General features: G+C 51.0%; 1 protein-coding gene across 1 annotated transcript in view; it reads left to right on the top strand.

Annotated features, from left to right (window-relative positions):
- The first annotated feature begins 3667 nt into the window (after nt 1-3667).
- Mas1 (MAS1 proto-oncogene, G protein-coupled receptor) overlaps nt 3668-10488 on the top strand; it is a 13652-nt gene continuing 6831 nt past the window's right edge. The window contains exon 1 of the mRNA XM_048805886.1: nt 3668-3920. The gene's annotated coding sequence lies outside the window, so the exon portion shown is untranslated. The remainder of the gene's footprint in view (nt 3921-10488) is intronic.

The following is a 10488-nucleotide window of genomic DNA, read 5'->3' as shown; positions in this document are numbered from 1 at the left end:
TTAAATGCAGATCCTGAGGGGATGTCTGTTTTGGAGAGATCATGGCAACGGGTGCAGGCCTCTGCATCTCGGGGCTCTTTGCACAAGGATCCTCGGTGGAGAGGAAGCGAGTGGGGTTATAGTGGCGAGGGTATTTTCCCACACCATTGGAGTTTGCAGACCTTTCGGGCAGACCCAGACATCCCCTCTGGGGGAGGGGTGCCCTTCCCTGCTCCCCACCTGTCCTGGCTCCCCTGGAGCCACTCGCACTCTCCCTGTCAACCGGGCACCATGGTGCGGGGCCGTGCTTCTCAACACCTCACTCAGTTAATTTTCTAGTTATTCTCTCCTGCTGTAAACTGTAGCCAGCCCTGCAGACATGACACTGGTGGTTCTGGGGGACTCAGAAAGGGCATTTATTTATTCCGATTATGCTTGCTTTGGGAGTTTTCCTTGTGGAGCCAGCGAGGCCTTGCCTGTCAGCTGCAATGATCTGTACGGGTGGCAGGCAGGGTCTCAGGCCCTCCTGTTGGGGACAGGAACTCCTGCATATTCCTGGGACCTCAGCACAGAGGGCTGTGTGGTCAGGACTGCTCACCTCATTCTGGGTCACTTTACGTCTACTTCTTGCTCCTTGAAGGCACTTGTGCTGGATGGGAAGAGCTGGATGGGAAGAGTCTCCTCGAGGGCAGATTCTAATCCTGGAGTGCAGGGGGAGGCTGGGGACACTCAGGGCTGGAGCTTGGCCCATCCCCATCTGAATGCAATCTGCTGCTGTGGTCTGTTTGTACCCGTCCTGGGTTCAGCCAGAAGGGCTGCTTCCCTCAGTGCTGGTGGGTCTTCCCCATGTATGGATGTGGCTCTGCCGTCCAGAAGGCTCTTGCTGTGCCCCACCTCGTGGACCCGTCTAGCTGGAGGAAAACAGGAGATGCCACCACCTCTTCAGACTTGACATTTAAGAAATGTGCATTGAAGGTAAAGATCAGAACTTGGAACAGCCCCAGCCAATCCCCGGCAGCATAGGCAGGAAGCCCAGAGATTTCCGGAGGCTGGGGGGATCAGAGAGGCTGAGGGGATCAGATTGGCCTGAGAGAGTTTTGTTCTCAGGGTTTTATCTTGGACTTTTATCTAGCCACTGAGATCTAAGAACTCTGCTGCAGGACCAGAGGGCAGAGGGCGGACGGGTTCTGCTCTGAGAGTCTGTCAATCAAACGGATGGGACACAGAACCACTCATCACTCCAGTCAAGTTTGCAAGTCCAAATTTCTAGCATACCTGAAATTGTTCTGCTCCCAAATGGTGAACCAAGACAACTTGTGCTTAGTTATGTGTCGTTGGCAAACCTGACTCCAGAGCCAGCTTCCTATGGAGATGAGCACTGGGCCCGCCCCTCCGTCTTTCTAACTTGAAGGGGGTGCTGGGCCTTTGCAAAACATTTCATGGCTGTTTTCCCCTCATCATAGGCCCGACACCTGGAATTCAGCGCCTGCAGCCTGCCCCGGGGGTTGGCACCTTGGGAAGCCCCATGGTAACTGGAGGCTTTGGGCCCCCTGTGGAAGCAAGGAACGGCCCCCACTCACAGGTCTGCTCAGCTCCTCGTGGGTCCACCCTTCTGGGTTGTTAGGCTTCCTCCTCCCTTGTTCCCACAGCCCCTTCCCCGCCCCCTCTACCTGTTTCTGTTTCTCTGTTGTTTGATGGGAGAGAGGGGGACGTTCTTTCTCTAAGGAGAGAAAGAACTTTGGAAAGGTGACTTGTCTCATGAAACGCAAGTTGGAACTTCGACATAGGAAGTTGGGAGCCACAGACCCTTCTTTTCCTGAGGCTTAGTTGGTGTTCTCTCTCTCTCTCTCTCTCTCTCTCTCTCTCTCTCTCTCTTTATTTATTTTTGGTACTGGGATTGAACCAGGGGTGATTTACCACTAAGCCCATCCCCAGTCTTTTTTACTTTTTATTTTGAGACAGGTTCTTGCTAAGTTGCTGAGACTGGCCTTGAATTTTTCCATCCTCCTGTCTCAGCCTCCCAAGCCACTCGGATGACAGGGGTGTACCCCGGCGCCCAACCTGTTACCCATTCTCGCTACACCTCCCTCCCCCAAACTCTCCCCACCTCTCAAGAAGATTACTCACAAAGACAAACCAAGCACAGAAATAGCCAACCTATTTGTGGCTTAAATGCAAGCAGTTTTATTTTTACTGTGAGTTGCTGTCTTTTCTGTAAGTATAAATCATTATCTACCACAAATGAAAGTCCCGGCTCCATCTGCCATAGTTCCTGCTTTGTTAGTGGGGCCAATTAGTCACAAAACAATTGGCATCTTCCCCTGCCACCCACTCTGGGGGAAGAGAGACGTCCTCTCCAGACCCCTGGCCAGCAGCCCGTGGCCAGCCCCCTCTAAGACGCCCCTTCACCTGGCCACCCCAGCTTCCTGCTGGCTGGCTCCTCATTTGCATGGTGATTGTCATTTTCCGAGTTGGGCAACTTGTCCTCTGGCAGTGTGGACAGACATCTCTGTTCTGTTATGAGCTGGAAAAAGCATATCGGTGAGGTCCTCTGTTCTGTTGACTTAAATAATGACGTCGGAGACTCTCTTCGAGTTGGTCACTCTGCTCAGGGTTTTGCAGCACCTGTAGGGACAACTGTCCACCAAATCTGGACAGCCTCTGAGCTGAGAAGAAGCAAGTATGGGCAGAGGGGCAGGGAGCGCGTTCCACCCCTTCCCCCTGGCTTCTCCCTCCTCTCCCTTGAGGCTTCTCAGCAGCCTGTCCCCTCCTGGTGGCAAGAAGGTTCCCGTCCCACAGCTCCTTCTTTTCTACCTTGCAGTTTGCTTCAGACAGACATCCTTGTTTTCTTTTCAGCCTCTGACTGTCCTCTGGGCAAGGTGAGTTCTCAGGAGGTGGACCTTCTCCTCCCCTGGAACATCAAAGCCAGGTAATGCAAATGCACTTGCCACCACCCCCTGCCTCCTTTCGGGGCTGCAGTTTGAAAGTCTGCAGGGAAGGACCCTCTCTCCCCTTGCCCCTCCCCTGTGGTGGCAGGGGGTGGGGTGGGGTGGCCCCAGAGTCCAGGTCACCTTCCTGTAGAGCATTTTGCTTCAAGGTTGCACATGCCACCCAAGTCTGCTTTCCCACATCTTCCGGAACTCCTTCCGAATTGATCTCACTGGACTCAGGGGTCATTACCGCAGGACTTGGCTACCTGAGATCCAAATGATCCGGATGGAATTCTCCTGCTCAGCTCTACACTGGGTCCCTTGAGAGAAAGCCGATAGGGGCCATGGAGTAAAAGGACTTCTGTGCTAAATTGGGCATGACAGTCCCTGCAAATGGCTTGTAGGAAGGGGAGGATAGCTAATTAGTTGACCTTGTGCCTCCCTCTGTGCAGCCTGGACACACATCTCGCTCAGGCATTATACCTCGGGAGGGAATTTTGTTAGATCCACTTTACAGCTAAGGAGACTGAGCCTTCAAGAGCTCGGCAGAGGTCACATGACGAGTCGCAGGCTGGCTGGGCTAGGAAACTGAGTGGTTCTATCTGATTTGCCCAGCCACGTGGCATTTCTCTGGGTCACCCTTCTCCTGCACAGCAGAGGGCGTCTCCACAGGCTGGCTGGCCACAGCGGCACAAGGTGCTCAGCACCTTGTGTCATCCCAGCGCACTCCCACTCTGGATCAGCCTGGAGATTTTCACTTGAGTGTGTCACCGAATGATGCCATTTGATGTTCGGCTTCTGCTGATAAGCGTGGGACCATCTGCTTGGCACATCTCAAGGACTCGCAGCAGTCGGAGAGCAACTCTGATTTCTTGAGAGCCGGAGGCTGCAGCCGTCTTTGGGGATGTTGGGACCGGAGACCCTGTCGGTTGGTGGGGCATCAACATCGCAGGATGTGATGGGACGCTGCCCCTGTTGTCACCTCTGACCCTTCCAGAGTGAAGGACACCAGTGAGTGTGCACCCCAGTTTTTGATTTTCTGGATGCCCTTGACAACCAGAGTCAGACCTTCCCTCTCGGGGAGCCGCCCGGGCAGCTCTTCCTGGGCTGATGCCTCTGCAGCGCTGGATGAGGGCTGTCCCTGTGTGCTGGCAGGGCTTCTGTCTCCTCCTGCCTTCATTCTGGAAAACGTGCTTCTCTGCTGGGTGAATTGTGCCCAGACATTGTTTCTCAACTTCAGGGTCAAAACTTCTGTGCTGTTTTGACTCACGAAGAGGGAAGAATCTTAGGATCAATTCAGAGATCCGGGGGTGGGCTTGCAGGTTGCCGAGGTTGCTTCCTTTGGTTTTAGGATGGATACAGGAGTTTGGGACTCACGGGGGTGTGACTGTATTTGACTCCTATGGAGAAATCACTTGACTAGATGCCACTGGGCATGACTGAGGTGAGCGGAATCAATTTTTTCTTTGCCCTTCCTTGGTGAGCACCGGTGTTAGTCTTAACTTTTGACCTAAGAAGTCACATGCATCCCAGCGGTGACAAGGTGTTGCTAAACAGAATCTCCTGCTCAGTCTCAATCTTTGCTGTGAATATCTGAGCAACGTTTCCCAGGCAGGTGGGCGGGGTAAGCTGGGACGTACAGGTGTTGTTGGGCTCTGTGAGCAACAGTTAGCAGGCAACAGCAAGCCTGCCCCGGAGCAGGGTCGTTCAGCCTTGGTACTGCAGACGGTTTGGGAGGGAGAATTCTGGGTTGTGGAAGCTGTCCTGTGCTTTATCAGATGTTTAGCCACTAGATGAAGTTAGCATGCTCCTCTCAGTTGTGACAACCCCAAATATCTCCAGACATGCAAACAAATGTCTCAGAGGGGTCAAATCTGTCCCCTCCCTTTTGAGACCAGTGTTGTAAGCTGGTCCTGCTGAGCCCTTGGAAAGGGAGCCAGGAGTCTCCGCTTCTGTGTGCAGATGGCTCTGGCGCTGGGAAGGGGGGGGAGACGCATGAACACCAGGACAGATGTTCTCGCCACACATTCCCGTCCTCAACCTTCCCTGCCCTGGAAATTCCATCTCACAAATGGGTTTCTGTTTGCCCAGGTTACTGCACACACACGGAGGGGAGGACTCGTCCTTTCCTCGGGATCTCCCACCTGGAAGGGGCAGCCCAGGGTCAGGCTGTCTTGGTGGTTGCCTGGGGATAAGCAGAGGTTTCAGCTGCCCACTGGGGAACCTGAGTTCTGCTGGCTTTCTCTTTTCTCTTTCCCTCCCTCCTTCCCTCCCTTCCTTCCTTCCTTTCTCACCCACTGACTCTGCCCTCTCTCAGGGTAGTGGGCTGCCGTCTGGGGCCATGGAGGACTGCTCAAGTGATTGGGATGTCTGCTTCTTGGGTCTCTAGAGGAAGCTTGAGCACAGAAAGGCACAGCATTTACCCCCCCCCCGCTTCCCCCCCCCCCCCGTTTGGTTCTCCTCGCCTTCCCGTCAGCCCCACCATCCGTGTGTCCTCTCACCTTCACTGAGAGGTAAATGCCCCGCTGTGGGTGCACCTGCCCCGGCTTGGCTCTGCGAGCCCACACCCTTCACCATCCATGGGAACCGCCATGCCTGCTTTCCCCGCGAGCAGATTCCTTATCTCAATTTGGCATTTCCACAAGACTTTGGCAAAGAGCTGTTTAATCTCCAGCTTTTCAACCTCTAACATTTCTTACACCCAGGCTTCCAGAAGCACATTCAAATACTGATTATGAGAAGGAGTCAAGGTTCGGAGAGGCCATCCTGCTTGTCCCAGGGCTTGCTTCTGGGGTCAGTTTGCTTAAAAGCACGGCTCCTGGGCCCAGCAGCCCTAGACACAGGCAGGATAGGAAGCAGCCTCAGCATTGTAACTCAAACAATGTCAAAACCCCTCTCGAAAATCTGTTTTGCACTTTGCCAAAACTACTGAGAATGGAGGCCATTCTCAGGAATGGGGCTGTTGACTTTCAGAAAATACACGCAGTTATTGTGAAAGGCCCCAGAGGAACCTTGCAGAGGGATTTTGGTCTCCTTGGAAAGAGAAGAGGCTCTGGTTGGCAAATGGTGGGGAAGAAGAAGGGAACTGGCTGCTGTGCACCCTGTCTGTCCTCATGTGTCACAGTGGCTCTGTTGTAAGGCACGGTCTGTGTGCTTCCCACCAGCATTGCCACTCAGGAGAACGGGACCCTTGTTGAAGTCTAAAATTTCTTGGGTGGACCATGCATCTGCAGGGCTTGGGTGAGGCCAGGTGTTGCTTATTCCACATCTCCAAGCTAGAAAGATGATTCATCTTAGGAAACACACTAGAACTTGGTTCACATTCAGCTACTTCCATCCAGCAAGTTAAAAACAAGGATGTCAGACAATTTGGGGGTGATGAATATATCTCTGGAAAAAGAACAGTTCATCAAATTAATGAATAAGAGTTAGTTATGCAGCTGCAGAAACTAGATTCCAGAATATAAGACTGATTTGCAATATTTTGGCGGGGGAGTACTAGGGATTGAACCTGGGGGCACTTAGTCACTGAGCCACATCCCCCCCAAAATAAAATAAATAAAATATTTTGTATTTTATTTAGAGACAGGGTCTTGCTGAGTTGCTAGTGCCTCACCATTGCTGAGGCTAGCTTTGAACTCACAAAACTCCTGTCTCAGCCTCTAGAGCTGCTGGGATCACAGACAGGCATGCGCCACTGCATCTGACTGATTTGCAATATTTTAAGGATGCAATAAAAGACCATTGATTTGCAGGGGAAGCCTCTTTTGCACCCAGATGTGGTACTGCCTATGGTTATTTTGATTTCTTCGGGTGGTGTGTGTTAAGTACTGCCTTCTCTGGTGGTCAGCCTGGCTTGTGACCAGGCGTCGTGGCTGGGTGCTGCTGGCATCTGAGCAGGTGAGGTAGCCCAGCCAGGCAGTGGGGATGGTGACAATGCAGGGGATGTCACTCCAGGTAGGGCAGGAGAACATCTGCATGGGAAGTGGAGGGGACCTGGGTGTCAGAGCTCCTGCTGGGTCAGAGTATATTCTGGTGCATGGGGCCAAGGCTGTGGTGGCCTGACATGAAGTGAAATATCCCAGCAAAGTGAGGAGTCTTGTAGGCAGGAGTGGGGTACAGGTTGTTGACCCACAGGGGACTGATCACAGAAGTAAATACATGGAGGACAATGGGAGCCAGGGGCCTCACTGTCAGGGGAGGAAGTTACAAACGCATGGATGGAGAAGGAGAAGTTGAGGATGAGCTTGGTGGTATTAGATAAACATTGAGATGTTGGTGTGTATAGTTTTGTATAGTTATGTATAACATAGAATATGTATATACATCTGTAGGTCTGTGTGTCTGCATGACTATGCACCTGTGTACTCATACATATGTATTCCTTAGCCCTGCCTTTGAGATGGCCTGGGAACAGTGACACCCAACAGCAATGAGCACATTTAGCACTTAGACCTTGGCTTCTAAACACACTGCTTTATTGTAAAGGAACCAGGCTCCTTAAAGAAATGGCTGATTCTAAGGACTCATGCAGTAGACATACAAGATTATCACTTGGTAAAATGTCTAGCTTTTTTGTCTTGGAATATTAAGCATAACGGAGGAAGTAAGAACAGCAGGGAAGGTCTGTTTCTGTTTGGGATTGGCCGGGGTTGGAGTGCCCCATGGAAGGCCAGGCTGGAGATGTCCAGATCTGCTGGCTACACGAGTCTCATAATCTGGGGAGAGGTCTGCACAGGATCTGTAAATTCAGATTTTGTTGGTGTATATATCATCCAGGGAGCCCCTAGTGTAAGAAGGAAAGGGACCCAAGAGTAAAGCCCATCGGGACACTGAGGCCCAGGAGCATTTAAAGAAGAGGTTCAATAAAGAGACAGAGAAGACCGCAGGAAGGCAGAAGGGGAGTGCAGGGTAAGAAAGCGCGTCCAGGCCCTAGCGTCATCTGAGAGAGAAGTGAGGAGAGGTGGCGCATCTCCCACAGCTGCATCGTGTGTGTGGCAGGTAGAGAGTGAGAGAAGGTCTATACAAGTACTGGCTATTGAATGAGCTGGCTCATTTCTGTCGTTAGTTCTGATGAAAGGACACACCTGAACTTCCCCTGGACATCAATCATCATTCTACAAGCTGAGGCCGGTCACTCTTTGTCCTCGGAAGTGTTTGCTCATAGTGGTGAAGACCGAGTCTCTCACTTCACAGAATGAAGTGGGGACAGAGGCAGTATTTCTGAAAACAACTCATCTTGTTTGTTAGGCTGCTGTTACGGGTTTGGCATTGGATAGATGGTGCCTTCATAAAGATCCAACCTGTAATAAATAAGATCCATCTTTTGTTAAAGAAAAAGTCCCTCCTTTGAGGCTTTTCATAAAGATCATTACTGACAATCAAGTTATGATGGTGTCTTCTGGTGACATACAGGCCATTACTAAAAGTCCCCAAAGCTCTACCATCTGCATGATTGGGTGTGTGCCCCTCACACGTGAATGGACTATCGACAGTGAGTGGGCATGTGGGGTGGAAATAGTGACCGCACGGACCTGGGCACTCTGGGCTCTGGCGCTGCCTGCTACTACCCTGTCCTGTGTTCTGGGACAGGTCACAAGTTAATTTCCACTCCTATAAGTCAAGGGGGTGGGCGGCAGGATCTACATGATTTCTTCAAGCTCTAAACCCAGGTGAACGAGAGAAGTCAGTCAGACTTCATAGTGAAGTAGTGTTTTTAAGAAAATTCCAAATGGCATCCCTCAACGTTTTCTATAAAATACTCCAGTGTCTGGGGGGAAAGAATTTACAACAAAAAGTGTTATATTTACAAGGAATTCTTGCAACTCAATAATAACATGGATAAAAAGCGCAAAAATTATCCATTAAAGAAGAATACAAGGAAATGTTAACATTATAGAATGTCTAAACCATTCACAGGCAAATACATGCAAATTAAAATGAGGTCATTTTCAACATCTATCAAATTTAGAAATTCTAACAAATGAACATATTGTGGGAATAGAGGGGCATATATACTGTGAAAAAGAAAGCCTTTCTGTTGGTATAATTGATACGGTGATTTTGAAAGATAATTTTTAAATATGACTTTAAATCTCAAAAAATATATCTTTTGACCCAGCAATTGCACTTTTCAGAAATATGTTCTGGGGAAATAATGAGAGATGTGCACAAAACTTGTACCCACAAGAGTCCGTTGCAGTGGCCCTCTGCCCGTGGCTTCCCCTTCTACTCTCAGTTGCCCACAGTCAATCCCAGTCTGGAAATAGTAGGTGAAAAATTCCAGAAATAGAAGATTCATAGGTTTTAGGTAAATTTATTATAGTATGTTTAATAATTTGTTTCATTTTATTATTATTTGCAGTGATGTTGATCACTTCCTGTGCTCAGCTCACAAATTAAGCTTCCTCATAGGCATGTATGTAAGGCAAAACCTAGTGTGTATCAGTGTGGAATAGTCCGTGGTTTTAGGCATCCCCTGGGACTCTGGAAACGTACCCCCTGTGGATAAGGGGACGCTGTACCCTGCTTTGTCTTAAAAATAATGGTGGAAAACCATGCAACTGTTATGTCCAAAGCCAGGAGATCAGGTAAACATAACTCCTGGTACATGTGAAAGTGATGATGAAGCCATGTTTTGGAGAGCACAGTGACAGGGGAAAATGTTCCAATATGACATGGGCTGGAAAAGCAGGAGACCCCAGCAGATTATAAAAACTGGTCTCAATTTTTAAAAGGCGTGTGAGACATTGAAAAAGACTAAAAGGGAGTGTCCCAGACAGGAATCAGCTGATTCCAGATGTAGCAGCTGCATGTGTGAATGAACAGAGGCTGCTTTACGATTAAGCCTGCACAGGCAGGGGCGTTTGATCAGTCCATGGGCTACCCCACCGTGGACCTGAAGGGCAGAGCTCACAGAGGCCGTTCCCGCCGCTGCAACTAGAAGTTAAGTCTTCAGGAAGAGTCGCCCGTCACCTCAGGGAATGTGGGCCTGTGGTCCCCAAGTAGGACGGACCAGAGGCAGACTAGCTTGCAAAACCCAAGCACAGGGGCCGTGGGAGGCACGGTAGTGAAGGCAGGAGGCCCCAGAGCAACACTGGGGGAGTCAGGGGTGGGACTGGGGTCCCCGCCCAGGGCTTCCCACATCAGTGACAAACGCCGACTCTATGCCTTCTGTTTCTCGATCTGTGGAGTGAGGGGTTTGGTTTGACCCGTGGCCCACAGACTTTCTTGTTTTCCTTCGAGAGGGAGACTGGCTCCTCTTTGGATGGGAGTCAGGCCATCTCTCCTCCTAGGACCCACTTGAGCTTCCAGACACTGTCACCCCGTGGGCCTGGGAGCACCAGGCACAGTAAAGCAGGTGCGGATGTGGAGCCGGGTGCGTGGCAGCAGCTCAGAGCCGGGCCTTGGTATTACCCGTAGTTTTCCCTGCAGAATGGGGGCAACCCTGCCTTCCCTGCCGGCCTCCCTGGCTGGGAGCAAGGGACAGTGGGGGGAGGGAAGGGTGCTGTGTGGCCTTGAGCCTGCCGTGGTCCTCTGATGCTCCACCGGCTTCTTTCTCCCCAGCAGGTGCCCCCCC

Source organism: Marmota marmota, unplaced genomic scaffold (assembly GCF_001458135.2).
Source record: "Marmota marmota marmota unplaced genomic scaffold, marMar, whole genome shotgun sequence".
In the NCBI taxonomy this organism is placed as follows: Eukaryota; Metazoa; Chordata; class Mammalia; order Rodentia; family Sciuridae; genus Marmota; species Marmota marmota.
The sequence above is the reverse complement of the archived record's forward strand: the minus strand, read 5'-3'. Positions and strand labels throughout refer to the sequence as shown.